This window comes from Lactuca sativa, chromosome 8, assembly GCF_002870075.4.
Source record: "Lactuca sativa cultivar Salinas chromosome 8, Lsat_Salinas_v11, whole genome shotgun sequence".
Classification (NCBI taxonomy): Eukaryota; Viridiplantae; Streptophyta; class Magnoliopsida; order Asterales; family Asteraceae; genus Lactuca; species Lactuca sativa.
The window spans coordinates 193,285,685-193,296,346 of NC_056630.2; the positions used below are offsets into that span (position 1 = coordinate 193,285,685).

General features: G+C 41.1%; 2 long non-coding RNA genes across 4 annotated transcripts; both read left to right on the forward strand.

The window, feature by feature from the left end:
- The first annotated feature begins 2,288 nt into the window (after positions 1–2,288).
- LOC111900151 (uncharacterized) lies at positions 2,289–5,182 on the forward strand. Of its 2 annotated transcripts, XR_002853131.3 has the most exons (6): positions 2,289–2,718; positions 2,870–2,931; positions 3,038–3,161; positions 3,675–3,924; positions 4,004–4,067; positions 4,175–5,182. It is a non-coding gene; the product is annotated as an uncharacterized LOC111900151 (long non-coding RNA). The 2 variants fall into 2 exon arrangements; XR_002853130.3 differs by having other exon boundaries at positions 2,870–3,161.
- Positions 5,183–5,308: 126 nt separating this feature from the next.
- On the forward strand, positions 5,309–7,453 carry LOC111900179 (uncharacterized). 2 transcript variants are annotated; one of them, XR_002853141.3, is made up of 5 exons: positions 5,309–5,553; positions 6,506–6,578; positions 6,651–6,773; positions 6,985–7,093; positions 7,202–7,453. It is a non-coding gene; the product is annotated as an uncharacterized LOC111900179 (long non-coding RNA). The 2 variants fall into 2 exon arrangements; XR_006186001.2 differs by having other exon boundaries at positions 5,309–6,578.
- Positions 7,454–10,662: the final 3,209 nt, after the last annotated feature.

Below are 10,662 nucleotides of genomic sequence, written 5' to 3' on the forward strand. Positions count from 1 at the left end.
AATTGATATTCGTCGAGGTTACGCGCAGTATTTTGAATCAGACTCCTGTGATCTTTGGCACGGTCAAGGAGGGTATATTAGAGATTTTGGATGAGAGGCTAGGAGCCTTCCATACTGAGATGATGGCTTTGATGGGAGCGCGTACCTTGACATTTCGAGAGTTCAGGGCTTGCGGGGCACCAGATTATCATGGGGCTAGGGACCCCATCGCTAGCAGCAGATGATTGGCTGATGTTGCCAACTTATTCCGTACGAGCCGGTGCCCTGAGGGGGACAAGGTCAGACTCGCTTCCTGTCTTCTGAAGGACAGAGCGAGGGATTGGTGGGAGGAGATTGGTCATGCTTTGGGGGATGATGCCGCATTGGACGCGATGACTTGGAGCGATTTCTCGGCCAGTTTCAGGGCGGAGTTTTCGCTGATTATTGAGGTGCAGCAGTTGGTACGGGAGTTTCAGGATTTGCACAGACCACTGAGACTGTGGCGGAGATCACCGCCAAGTTCAGAGAGAGGGCTCTTCTTGTACCGCAGTATGTCGCGGATGAGGAGATGAAGAAGGCCCGATACCATGAGATGTTGAGGGATGACATCAGGGAGTTTGTGAGCAGATCCAGTTGTAAGATGCTGGAAGATATGATTTCTCGGGCTAGAGAAAGGGAAATTGATTTGGAGCAAATCCGGAAGAGGAAGCCAGATAAGGTTCAGGTAGCTGTAGGTTCGGGCAAAAGGCCCAAGGGATCGGATTCGAGATCGAGGGATTATCAGGACCGTAGTCGGTTCGGGAAGTGTGGCAGGGTGCACGGGGGCGCGTGCAGGAGTGGTAGCGGTGGTGAGTCTGGCTGTTTCAAGTGCGGTCAGACTGGTCATTTCAGCAGGGATTGTACTGTTACCACCGCGCAGGGATCAGACTTGTTATGTTTTCATTGCCATCAGCGGGGCCACAAGAAGGCCCAGTGCCCCAGTTTGTCTTCAGTAGGGCGGGTGATGGCACCTGCCCCTGCAACTTTGAGGATCACAGACGGCCGTCAGGACCGTGCAGAGGCGCCTGCGGTGGGAGGCAGAGCTCTTCAGATGACTACCTTAGAGGCGCGATCAGCACCAGACGTTGCAGGTATGCGATTTCTGTTTTTATCTCTTTTATTTGTGCATGATTATATTGTTATGGTTCCGCATCATTATCGGTATGAGTATTTTATATATTTTTTTTTGAGCAGTTGATTGTGATCGAGTTATTTGCCATCTACATACCTTGGATGTTCGAATGGTAGTGAGGGGATGTGCCCTATTGGAGAAGGTTACATAGGATGCAGTAACTGTAGCATGCTTGGGAGGGACTTGGTATGTCTCGCTAGAACGGAGTTGTATAGTGTTAGAAATGGATTGGTTAGATCCCTAGCTATGGTAAGCTTGGGTTCCTCAGCAGATCGATTATGGAATGGTAGCAAGGATTTCTTTTGAGTATTGGGCAACAAGGGGTAAGCAGGATCGAATTGGGGGAGGATCCTCCGAGTGTGCAAAGGTAGGAGCACGCAGATCCAAAAAGAGTGTCCGACCTCCGAGAAGGAAAAGAAGTGGTTCAGCATTTGATGGATTGAGGATTTCAGGGTTGGGAGTTTGAGAAGCTCCCCATCAGCTAGTGTGGGCGATGGTAATGGTTAGTACGTGGTTGGGAATTCAGGTTGTGGATCGCCCGTAGGACTCGAGGGAGTCAGAATGAGATCTTGAGAGCTAATGGCACATGGGTGCCTTTGCATTAGCAGTTAGTGGTAGAAAGTGATGTAAGACTACGGGGCAGTCGTAGCATTCACTAGCAGTTAGTGGTGGAAGTGTTGTAAGACTACGGGGCAGCCGTAGCATTCACTAGCAGTCAGCAATGGATGGTGATGTAAGACTACGGGTAAGCCGTAGCATTCCTTAGTAGCTTCGATAGCGGAGTTGGGGCGAGGCCCTTACCTCCTAGTGATCGGTCAGGGATCATAACAAGAAAACAACCCTTTAATGACGCGCAAACAATGACACACGGTGATAGAGGACACACATTTGTGCGTACCCTAAAAACTAGTGTTAGTTTTCCAAAATTTGAAGGATAGAAGATACGCATTTATGCGTGCCCTAAAATTAGTGTCAGAAAAGAAAAAACAAAGAAATGCGGAGGGCGCCTTTCATAAAATGTGCGTCATCTAAATGTGTCGCTTTATAATTTTTAAGTGAAACACGCGTTTTAGGCGGGAAATGAAATCGGCAAAAATTACCCCCGCATATTGGATCCCAAAAATTAAACCCCCGCCTCTTCAACTCAGCAAGAAAAAGCCCTAGGGCCTTCATCTTAATCTTTAGCAGTGGGAATGCCTAGGTCGATTCTTTAGGGTTCAACAACAAATTCGTAAACATCAAACGTATACGATTCTGGATCTCGGCATGATTATGGCGCTTTAGAGCCGGCGACGTGAACATCATTCGTGAGAAAAGTTCATACAAAACTCAAAAATTTCTATGGTTTCGATTATTGAGTGAGGTACAAGGAGGTTTAATCGTTTTGGACTTCTCTATGATCCATCCTAAAAACTCAATCCACACTTCGAACTTCTCTGATTCTCTCTTCTTCCGCTCCCCAATCTCCGATCCAACTCCAATCGAGATCTTCAATAACTTTGAACTTCTCTATGATCCATCCAACCATTCCTTCGACTGTTCCTTCCTAGAGAAAAAACAGCATCTCTGTGAGTTTGCACCTTTATCTTTCTACGCATATTCACACACTTACACAACAATCGATTTCTAGGGTTTCTCGGACACTTTAATTTATGAAATAATAATCATTGATACATAATTTTTGTTTTATATGAATAATCATAATCACTACTCCTGAAGAGTTGCGTGTGATTGATGGGATTCCACAACTTATTTTTGTACGCTCCGGCTACACTATAGAGGTAAATTTAACTCATTTTAATGGTAGGTTACCTGAAACCCAAAATCAAAAAAATCCAATTCTATAAACCGGACCGAGTGCCCTGTTGTCGACTTCTCTCTTTGCAGGTTCTACCACCACTTCACGGCTACCTGCTTGAGCCTCATCCCCTGATTGGAGTCACCAGATTGCTTGGGTTTTTTCGAACAGCAGCACGTAGGTGGTGTTCTTTTTATTATCTGCTCCAGCGTGGTAAGTAAATTAGGGTTTTTTATTTCTCTGCTTTGTGTTTGTACTTAAAGGATCAATCTGGGTTTAAACCAAAGTGATTATTGACTTCTTCATATCTTTACGTTTTAAAATTAGGTTCTTGGGCTTATATGACAAACCTATGTTCCTTAGGCTTTAGGGTTTTGCCACTTATTAGCGACTTCGGTTCCTTTTATTTGCTACAGAAAGATGCTACGCATAGACAACATTTTATTGTCGAGCTAAAATTCTACATTGTCATTGGCGTATTAACAAACACTTGGTGTGCGTTCTTGATTATTGAATATATATATATATATATATATATATATATATATATATATATATATATATATATATATATAATTGTTAAACCCCCAAACCCAGGAAAAACAAATGCAGTAGACTGTCAATTGTCAAATTTTATAAAAAAAACTCTGAAAAATATTATTCAAAGTAAACATGAAATATCACAGGTTGACTTGCCTAAAGTTAATCATATTAAACAATTTCCAGGAGAATGTTTGAGGAAGAACTAACCAAAGGAAATGAATACATAAAGGAACAGACTACTGATAAAGAGGCAGAAAAAATGAAGGCAGAAAGAAAACTGAAAATAAAAAGATGTTTATTGAAGGAAGATGCTAAGGCTGATAAGTGCGGGGTATGCTATTTTAGCCAAATTCCTCCACGTATGGATCCTATAAAGCTTCATCAATTTTTTCCCAATTTGGAGAGCTTGAAAGAATTTATCTTACACCTGAAGGTTACTCTTAATTTGTTAATTCTAATTATACAAGAATGATACATAACTTGAGTCTCATAGTTTTTAAAAATGTCTACAGATCCTGCAGCTCATGTTCATTGTAAAAAAGTTGGTGGCTATCGTGGCTAAGGATTCACAGAAGGGTATGTAGTATGTATAGTTGTTACTAGTATTTCTTAAGCCTTTATTCTTTAATGCCTAATTAACTCATAACATAGGATTTGGATTGTGTTTCTCTTGGCTTCATTAGAATATATTGATACTTAACTTCTGAGGAGCCGCAGGCAGCAAAAGTGACTCGCCAATTCCCTCAAACAAAACTAGTCAGAGACAACGCAGAAAAGAAAAAGGCTGGACTCTCAAAAGATGTTTTGGCTTTAATGTCATTTTTTTCTTCAAAATTCTTGTGGTTTTACATAGAATAACACTTTATTTTCTAAAAAATAACAAAACAATGATATTTTATTTTAGCTTTAGTTGAGTTTTGTATTTACATGTAGTAAAATTTTTTCATATAACAATTCATTCCATTTCTAAATTTCTATATTTCAATTTTTTATTTTAGCTTTGGAATCAACTAGTCCCTTCTGATATGCAGGTAATTATTATAAAATTCAAAAATATAATTATTTCTTGTTTTGAGTCTGATTTTTCTAATATAAAATTGGTTGCAACAGATGTGATAGTGGATGGATTGCTGTTGCATCTTTAGGGATATATAAACTGCCAACCAGCTTCCAAATTAACTTCATCTCTATAATATATAAGACTACATTTATGATCCTTGAGTCTAGCTTATTTTTCCAATTTTAGTCCACATAAGGTTTTCTATAGTCATTTTGGTCCTCATTTTGCTTGAAGAAGCTTAACGATTTTGGTTATTGCGCTAAGCCTCCAATTAATGACACATATGCAAGAAAAGGGCAGAAAATGGTTGAAGGGTAATTTGGGAAAAGTCTTGCATTGGGTCTATTTTTGTCAGTATAAGTAGTGGTGAGAACATTTTGTGGCATCTTTTTGTCGAATGGACAGGGTAGGGTTGTCTTTTTGATATTATTATCTGAATTTTGAATCCATTGAAGTTGCAATTCTTCATTTGTATTGAGTTTTCTGTTAAATGAAAAACAATTTACGCAATTAAGTTAAATGAAAAACAATTTACGCAATTAAGTTAAATAATTTTTTTTTTGAAAAAGGTGGCTGCCATTTTACTTGTTCCATTAAGAAAGCAAAAAGTCAGGAGAAAACTTTTTGAGACAATTGCAAAAAAAAAAAAAAAAAAAGCTAAACTCATGGAGCATTTATATATATATATATATATATATATATATATATATATATATATTATGGTTAAGAGTTACTTTTCAGGTGGGGTGGATGGAGACTGTAGAAGAGATTGATGACCTTTTTGTAGGTGATGCCGAGGTATGCAAAACAAAGGAAAAGTAATTGAGTTATAATTAGGAAAAAGGAAAGAAGGATAATACATATTACATCGATATTCTGTTGTGAATATATATGTGTGTAAGGTATGGAGAAGAGCATGTATATGGAGAGGGCATGCGGATCCCACAGGGGGTGACTTTCCAGTAAAATGTTGGAGACCACAACTCACTTCCATTGCCGATAGTAAGACATTTAATCAAAATAATAATATAAAATACAAATTCATTTATTGGTTTGCATATGATTATGTTATTATGTAAGTGAAACTACACCAATGGGTTTACAAAGCTTAATATAGTAATATATGTTATTTCATTTATTACCAACATTAGTTTAGAAAGGGTAATATAGTAATATATGTTATTATGTATGTGAAACTCCATTTAATTGCCCATCATACACTGTATATGTTGCCTTAGCTCCACTGAAGAATGTGTACAGCTAAGCAACGGCATATCTGGTTGCAGGAACCAATCTGGAAGGTGAAATCTAGTCGATTCTTGATATGTGTTGTGGAACAAAAGGTGGAAGCACCTGCATTGATTTTGCTGTCAATCTTGAAAATATCCAACATTTTACTAAATCGCTCATTATTGTGTTTAACCAACATCTGTCTGATTATAGAAATTACAGTTCACTTTTTATTTTAATTGCATAGGGGAGAAAAACACACTGTACTTGGTGATGTTTCTGTTCTGGTGAGTTTAAATGATAAAATCTCATTTTTAGTGAACTTAAGGCCATATTTGTTTCTGTTAAGTCAAAGAGAGTCTGTAATTTGTTATTTAGGTAAGGCATCCAAATATATTATTGTTTCTCCATAGTACTGAGGCTGAGATATTTGATGGGTTGTAAAGGTTGTTATCTATATTATCCCTAAACATGTTATGCTATTGGCAAAAAAGATCAGGGAATTGGGATTAGAAGGTATACAAATGTACACATGCTCATTTTTCAAATGGATTCTTTGTTCGTTATTATTGCTATTTTTTGTGCTCTCATGTCCTAAAATTAGTTCATAATCACTCTTTTTAATTCTTTGATGTCTCTATTATTCAAGCTTCCCAACTTAGTTTGGATTATCATATAATAGTGTTGTTGATGTTCTAATGTTATACTATTTTTTTGATACCAGGAATGAATATTATGCTTGGGGCCTGCATCGCATAACTAAAGCTGTGAGCTTCCTTAATAATGATTGCAATCTTGTAAGTATTACCAACATGTTTTTGATTGGATGTTGCATTCTTTTGATGTTTTTTTGTATGTATTTGATTCAGGTGCACGGTAATGTTTGTTTGGAAAGTGAGGTGGCTACTCCAACTTTGGACTTGAAGTTGCATGCTTTTGATGCTCTTTTTGAGTTTGATGGGAATAATGAACTCTCTACTGGACCAATGCTAGTATGCCTCCTCAATTATATTGCCTTTCTGTAATGGAATCTTATATAACGCTAATTTAATCCTGTCACACAACTTTTTTTTGGAAGAATGTAAGGCAAGTGGGTAGGGTTTTCCCTCCACATGTGGCAAGCAAGTAATGTCCTATAATTCTATCAATATCTCATCTATACAACATTTCTTTGAAATATTTTTATGATTTTTTATGTGTCAGATTGGATGTAAAGCATGTTAAGGGAATGTTGTAATAGGGTCCACCTGGCACTGGGAAGACTCTACTGGCTCGCCAAATTGGAAAGATGTTAAATGGAAGAGACCCAAAGGTACTTTACTTTATGCATGTATTTACCATGTGTCTTACACTAAAAACATATTGGAAATAAAAAGATTATTAATTTGACTTATTTATTTTGGTTGATTCCACAAATTAGATTGTCACAGGCTGTAAGAGATGCTGGAGCCCTTAAAGAAGCTAAGGATAAACTGGAGAAGTGAGTTGAAGAGCTGACATGGAGATTAGACTTTGAAAAACATTTGAGGGTATATATTTTTATATTTCTTCTATCCAATTAGTTTGTTAATTTTTGTTACAACTTCTATTGATTTGTTTTATCTTTCCATGGAACGATTATTTTGTATGACATTAAATTTTATGCAATGGATTGTATTTTTTGTATACGATATTTTATTTTCTATTATGAGACATTAAATAAAAATTTAATTTGAAAATTAGTGAATCTATAAATAATATTTTTTAAGCCTTTAAAATTATGATATGCAAAAATGAGTGTCATCTTCATTTATGACATGACCTTTCTTGACAGGGGCTTTCTTGATACGCATTGCGTGTCATTAACACGCGCGTCGTAAGGTTACGACACGTGAATGTGTGTCGTCTTCCTTTATGACAGGGCCTTCCTTGATACGCATTGCGTGTCGTAAACGCGCGTCGTAAATGAGCGCTGTAAATGCGCGTCGTCTCTCTTTATGACAGGGCCTTCCTTGACGCGCATTTGCGCGTCGTCTGAGCCTTTTACGACGCGTAATAAACGTCGTAAAAGGTTGTTTTTCTAGTAGTGATTAGGAATGGGTAGTGGATGAGAATGATAGGGAGTTTGCCTATATAGCCCTAGAGAGGTGAGACCTTGGGAGGCCACTCCAAGATATGGTTGGGTGAGACCCATGGGCGAGGCCCAAGCGAGAGTGATTAGACTAGTGGGACTAGAAGGATAGAGGCGGGTGGGACCCGTGGGCGAGGCCCGTGAGTTTTAGCAGCACAGGTGAGACCTGGTAGGGACCTTAGTGTTGGGACTAGCTACCGGTGGGAGCCGGTAATCCAGACATTGATAGGTTGGTAGGGAACAGGGTGGTCTCAGTTCATACGGAAGGCAGACAAGGAAAAGCAGAATTTTCAGTCAGTAGTACTGCGGGTAAGCAGTGTATGGTGGAATTCAGTTAGTTGAATCGAGGGGTGCTCGACACCAAGTTATGACAGAGAAGAGAGTGTCAGCGGTTACTGACGGGGATGACCCGTACTTGAAATATCGGGGGTGATGGGTTGGTGAAGGATAGGACCTTCACAGTGACAGAGGAAATAGTTGGATATGGAGCATCGCCTTAGGAAGGCAAGGGAATCACGTAAGGAAAGAAGGGGTCAACCCCTATGAGTTCAAGTGCAGTACTCGGAGAATACCAGAAGGATTGTCGGTTGAGTAAGTTGTGTTTCTAAGTTGTTCAGGGTCAGGTTTGACCCGAGGTTTTATCCGCGAGGTTTATGTTAGTCAGAATGACCAGGTGGAAGACCAGCGAAGGTAGGCAGCTGGTGTTGGGATAATTGGTGGGTTTTGGAAGCAGATCGCAGGCGGTGGACCATGGCAAACTTCGAGGACGAAGTTTAGTTTAAGTGGGGGAGAGTTGTAACACCCAAAGTTTTGAAGGCCAAGAAAAGAAAGAAAACCCTAACTTTAAGGGGGGGACTCAGCGAGTCCAAGGAAGAACTCGGCGAGTCCAAGCGGGATCCGGGTTGAGGAGTAAGTGACCGACTCGGCGAGTCGGCCAAGGAGACTCGGCGAGTCAGATCTGTACGAGGAAAACCCTAAATCCGGGACTTTGGGCGCTATTTAAACTCCCTATTCTCTCCATTAGGGTTCCTTAGAGCCTCCCTCATACATAAAACGAACCCTAAGCCCCCATTGTTGTGCATTCAAGCTTCCAAGTCATTTTTGGGTCATTTTGGGTGAATTGAAGGAAGCAGAAAGAGGGAAATCATTGAAGTCTCAAGGATTGGCCTTAGATCTGGAGTTCGTGGAACCTTTCTGAGTTATTGAAGGTAATAAGTCGTTTCTTTCCTTTAGATCTTCTTTGGTTGTGAGATTTGGGGCTTTTTAAGCCATGGATAGTCATCCATTTGAGTTAGAAGTTGGATCTGGAGTTGCTACTTCAGATCCAAGCATACTATGGTCTTGAGAAGCATAAAGTTTCAGCCCTTGAGTTGATTATGGAGCCTCCTTGCCTTAAACCCTAGTTTATGGTGTATTTTGTCTAGATCTCCTTCTCTACATGTAAAGTTTGCAACTTTACGTGAGGAATAGGCTTGGGAAGGGTATATCTACGGTTTGGAGTCCATGCATGACTCAAAAGTCCTCTGCATGTATAGAGATCTGAATGGACTCGGCGAATCCTTTGAGTGGACTCGGCGAGTACCATGAAGATGAGGAGGAACTCGATGAGTGGGATGAACAGCTCGTCGAGTCCGATGAAGTTGGGTAGGAACTCGGCGAGTTGGATGAACAACTCGGCGAGTCTGTTGAAGGTTGTCTTGGACTCGACGAGTCTGTTCTTGGACTCGGCGAGTCAGGTCGCGAAACCCCAAACCCTCCGAGTTGAGACTCGAATCAGTGAGTCGAGTGGAGACTCGGTGAGTTGGACAGGTCAGGACTCGGAAATCAGTAGACTCGGCGAGTCATGGACTGAGTCGGCGAGTCGAGATGCGAATGGAAGAACTCTGAATATATGAACTCGGCGAGTCAATAGGGTGACTCGGCGAGTAGGGTTGACCTGGAAGGTTGAATTTGACCAGGACTTTGTCTTTGACCGGAGTTGACTTGGTTGACTGTCGGGGGTCAGCTAAGCTAAGTGTTGCATTGGTTTTAGTAGCTCGGGAAGCTAGTGGAGCAGGAGTTCAGAGAGTTGTCGGTTGGCAGCCAGTGGGATCATCAGCGAGTTCAGCCAGTGCAGGTGAGTTTCCCTTTGTATGAATGGGTCTACGGCCACAATGCCGGACCATGTAGTTATGAGTAGAAGACCCGGGGGTTAGCCCTAGGCACAGTATGCTAGTATGATATTCGGGACGAGGTCCAATGATAGAGGGCGGGTGCCCAAGGAATGGTTTATGTGATAGTTTATACTTGTTGTCTGTGTGATACTTGTATGTGCCTGGTAGGGAGGTGAGTGTGGGCGAGGTCCCGTATCTCACCAATAGCAGAGTGTGGATGGTGTTCCACATCTCAGTAGCAGCAGCTCAGGGGCGAGGCCCAAGTTAGGGAAGGAGTGAGGTTGGGCTGGGCCCGTACCTCACTATCAGCCAGAGTATGGACGGGGTTCCATGACTCATCAGTAGTGGGACAAGGGCGGGGCCCAGAGATAGGCGAGGCCTTAGGACAAGATTCGTTAGAATGTGTTAAGCTTACGTGATGTGATGTGATATGTTTATGTGCTATTGTATGTTAGTGGGCGAGGCCCTGTGACAGGCGAGGCATAAATGAAACAGATTTGTATCCGAGCGGGGCTCGAAGCCAGGCGGGGCCTGGAGCGGCGGGGTCGTTGTAGCGGGCGAGGCCCAGGATAACGGGCGTGGCCCAGTATGTGCAGTATGTGGTTATGCATGGTATGT